The sequence below is a fragment of the Pinus tabuliformis genome, chromosome J, assembly GCF_031772625.1.
Source record: "Pinus tabuliformis cultivar Carrire ecotype Pingquan chromosome J, CPIR1, whole genome shotgun sequence".
Taxonomy (NCBI): domain Eukaryota; kingdom Viridiplantae; phylum Streptophyta; class Pinopsida; order Pinales; family Pinaceae; genus Pinus; species Pinus tabuliformis.
Genome location: NC_142295.1, coordinates 1,473,249,803 through 1,473,254,856, shown reverse-complemented (window position 1 = coordinate 1,473,254,856; position 5,054 = coordinate 1,473,249,803).

Here is a 5,054-nt window from a genome sequence, read left to right as displayed (position 1 = left end):
CCTTTGGGCTATGTAATGCCCCAACTACCTTTCAAAGGGCAGTCTTGGCTATTTTTGCTGACCTCGAGTGCGTGGAAATCTATATGGATGATTTCTCTGTGTTTGGTGATTCATTTCAGGAAGCCCTCAGGAATCTAGAAAAAGTGCTTCTTTGCTACCAAGAAGCTCATCTTGCCTTGAGTGACAATAAATGCAAATTAATGTGCAATGCAGGAGTAGTTTTTGGCCATCTTATTTCCGACAAAGGTATCCAGGTTGACCCTGCAAAGATAGAAGTCATTTTGAGTCTTCTTATACCCAAAACTCAAAGGGAAGTGAGAGATTTTCTAGGACATGCGGGCTACTATAGGAGATTCATTAAGAGTTTCTCAAGGATAGCTACCCCACTTTTCCGACTTTTGGCTAAAGATAGTGAGTTTTCTTGGTCTACAGCTTGCCAATAGTCTTTTGAGACATTGAAGGAAAAATTAGCTTAGGCACCAGTTTTGAGAGGACCAAATTGGTCCCTGCCATTCCATATTTCCTCTGATGCCTCAGATACTTCTATTGGCACAACTTTAGGACATGAAGAAGACAAACAATCTTATGTTATTTATTTCATTATTAAAAACTTGTCACCCACTGAACTCAATTATACTGTTACTGAGAAAGAGTTTTTAGCTGTAATTTTTTCTATTAATAAATTCAAACATTATATTACAGGATATGAAGTTTTTGTACATACTGATCATTTTTCTATAAGATATTTGATGAATAAACCATTACCTAGCAGTAGAGTGACTAGGTGGTTGCTATTATTACAAGAATTTAATATTATTATTGTTGATAGAACAGGGAAATCGAATGTAGTAGCAGATATCTTTCAAGATTAAATAATCCTAGTGAAGTAATTCCTGTTGATGATGATTTTCCTGACAAACATCTTTTTGCTGTGTCAACAAAGTCTCCATGGTTCGCTGATATAGCTAACTATTTATTCATTGGAAAATTACCACCCCACTTATCTGCATATCATTAAAAAAAGTGCTGCACATTCCTAGATCCAAGTGTTGGAAATAATACTGAGAGGGGGGGGGGTGAATCAGTATTATTAAATTCTTTTCAATTAATTTCTTCTTCAGATGTTGATCATTAGTTTGTATGTCAGTACCATATAATAATGAGCAAGAACAAGAAAAATAGATAATCACACCAAAGAACACCAGATATAAGGTGGAACCCAATGTGGGTGAAAACCACCTGCTGCAATATGTCTCTATCTTCTTTCAATTAGAAACTTCTTTTACAATGATTTTGTATTGGTGCAGTCCTTTACCAGTACGCAGGCTGCAACCTGCAGAGAGCTACTACCCTCTCTCGTTTTCCAATCTCTCCTGGAAGGGAGCTATAACCCCCTTAGCTCTTTTACTTCTTTAAGGACCACGTTTCATTAATTTTCAGACTGGATCCAAGAAGATCAAATAATCATCAAGTACATATGAATCACCCAATCTCCTTATACAATCAACCAATGAATCACCCAACTTCTCAGAATGCTGTAAACATAAAAGTAATACCAGAAATCTAAACCCAGAACTCTGCAGCAATAGATAAAAGACAACCAACAAATGTTTCAAGATAGGTCTGCAACTTCACCAACAGAGGCATGCGGATATCCGCAGCTCTTCTGTGTCTAAACTGCGCAGATCTGCACCCGGTCGGTCTTTTGCTCTGCGTATCTCCGCACCTCCTCCTTCTGCTGCCCTACGTACCTCTGCTCAGATCCGCACCTGCACTGTCTACCTTACAGCATACCTCTGGAACTGGTTCTTCTGTTTCCCTGCGTACCTTCGCACTGTGCCTTCTTCTGAACTGCGTACCTCACACCTACACCTTCTGCTGCGCTGCGGATCCCTGCACCTGTGCCTTCTCCTGCGCTGCGGACCCCCGCACTCACGCCGTGGATCGCCTGCGAACCTCTGATTAGGGCCAAATTAACAGTCCTCCAATGTGCCACAGACAGTCAGATCCACAGATCTGATCATGCGCCCGAAAGATCACGACCTATCAATAGATTCGCCTTCAATTTCACCTTGATTTAGATCTAGCCTTTAAAACCGATTACCCAAAATTTCAGATCTTAAGATATTCATTTTTTCACAAGTGTCTAGCCAAGTGATTTCCTTTTCTTTTTATAGGCAAGCCCTTATTCACACCATGGGACAAAACCATCGAAAACCAATACAAGGGATCCAAACCGGGGTTCAATACTTTAGATCCTATACCATGGACCAAAACCATAGGATCATGATCGACGGGCTAAATACCAAGGGCCAAACATAAGAAACCCCATGTGAGCGCGTTTCTCTGCATTGGAGTGAGTGAACTGGGGTCCGCACCTTCTGAACGTATAACTTGCGGGTATGTCCGCACTTTCTGGTCGACAAACCTGCGGGTCCGCACCTTTTGAACATTGCACCTGCGAACCTCTTATTTTCCATCATTTTGAGAGCCTGAACAGAGTTTTGCCACTTGAGTGGGTTGCCATCAAGTACAACACCTGTACCATAGAGCCAAACCAGAATCATAATGCCAACAATCTCCCCCTTTGGACTTGATGGCAACCTCATGATCCTCAACGTCATTCTCCCCCTTTGACATCAAGGGCAAAGGGTTATGCTCCCCCTGAGAACATGCTTAAGACTTTGCTTTGCTGATCATGCTCCCCCTGACTATAGATCAGACCTGCAAAAGAAGAAGAAAAAAATTTCTTCAAGAAGAACCATAATCCACCATACACCATAAATGACCGTGAAAGAGATAGAGACATATTGCAGCAATATTCAGATCAGCATCCATGTTCTCCTTCTGTACTTCCTCCAAGGTCTTCTACCATAATGCCAACAATGCATTATTAGAAGAATATATGCTCCCCCTGAACCAATCCGCAACCCAACAAATGTACGCATATACCCCATATGAAACTTGCGTACAACCAACAATCTCTGAAACAGATGAGATTCAACAACAAGATGATGCATCAACAACCCCTAGCTTTTGCCTAAGGTATTCAAAGGTCTCCCTGGGCAATGGTTTGGTGAGTATATCATCAACTTGTTCCTTAGAAGGAACATCCTCCAACTTGACCTTTTGTTCAAGCACTTGTTCCCTGAGAAAGTGATACTTGATCGGTATGTGCTTGGTCTTTGAATGCATGACTGGGTTCTTTGAAATGCTGATTGTACTTGTATTATCACATAATATGGATATAGGTGGTGTACAAGTGATTTGAAAATCCTGCAAGGTCTGCATCATCCAAAGGAGTTGAGTGCAGCAAGATGCAACAGCCACATATTCCGCTTCAGCTGTAGATAAAGCAATCGAACTCTGTTTCTTGTTGAACCAAGATACTAATCTGGAACACATAAAGAATGCACCACCACTTGTGCTCTTCCTGTCATCCACGCTTCCGACCCAATCTACATCTGTATAAGCATGAAGTGTGAGATCTATATCTCTAGGATACCATAAGCCATAGTTTTGAGTTCCTTGAAGATACTTGAAAATTCTCTTCACTGCCTGAAGATGAGTTTCCTTTGGATTTGCCTGAAATCTTCCAACTATTCCCACTGCATGCATGATGTCTGGTCGGGTACCTGTCAAATAAAGTAGACTTCCAATCATAGATCTATAGGTTGGCTGATGTACTGCTGCTGATTCATCATTTGCACTGAGGCTGCATCCTGTAACCATGGGGGTACATACTAGTTTTGCATCTTCCATGCCATACTTCTTCAAAATCTGCTTGAGGTACTTGGTTTGAGACAAAAAGATACCACCTTCATTTTGTTGGATTTGTAGACCAAGAAAATATGTCAGCTCTCCAAGCAAAGGCATTTCAAATTCTTTCTGCATCACCAAGGCAAAGATTTGACTCATGGCTTCTTCATTGTTGCCAAAGATAATATCATCTACATACACAACAAGTATTAGCAATTTGTCATTTTCAATTTTTATATAAAGATTGCTATCTGCTGATCCTTTTGAAAAACCTTGTTGATGAAGATATTTGTCCAAACGGTAGTACCAAGCCCTTGGAGCCTGTTTAAGACCATAGAGAGCCATTTTCAGTCTGCATACAAGATTTGGATCATTCCCAAGAATGAAACCATCTCGCTGCTCAATATATACTTCTTCTTCTAAGTCTCCATTCAGAAAGGCTGATTTCACGTCCATTTGAAATACTTTGAATTTCTGAAAGCTTGAGAGAGCAAGGAACATTCGGATGGCCTCAAGTCTTGCAACTGGAGCAAAAGTTTCTTCAAAGTCTATTCCTTCTTGTTGAGCATACCCTTTACAAACAAGTCTGGCCTTGTTTCTAATTACTTCCCCATTTTCATTCAACTTATTTTTGAAGACCCATTTTGTCCCTATCACATTCTTATCTTTTGGTCTAGGAACCAACTCCCAAGTGTTTTTCTTTTCGATCTGCTCAAGTTCTTCGTCCATTTCCTTGACCCAGCATTCATCTTTGCATGCCTCTCTTACATTTTGTGGTTCAGTGGAGGAGAGTAATGCCAAATAGCTTGAAGCTTCTGCAATTGTTATTCTTGTTTGTATGCCTGCCTCCTTTTGCCCCAAGATTTGAGATTCTGGATGATTCTTTTGAACATACCTGGATGGAGTCTTCTCTTCTATCCTTGTCTGTTCCTCTGGCGCTTCTTGAGGTTCTTCTTCATCTTCAGTCTGATTTGGAGGGTAGTCTTCATCCTCTTCGATATTTTCATAATTTACTTGCCTAGGAATGTATCCTTTTTCATCAACCACTACATCAATGCTATCAACAATTCTTCTAAGTCTTTTATTGTAACACTCATATGCTTTGCTGTGGGGAGAATAACCAAGGAGAATGCCTTCATCTGCTCTAGGTTCGAGTTTGCCAAGTTGTTCATCATTATTCTTAATATAGCATTTGCTTCCAAAAATTTTGAAATGCTCTACCGAAGGAATCTCACCATACCAAAGCTCATGAGGAGTTTGAGTGCTGTTCACTCGGACATTTGTTTTGTTGAGAA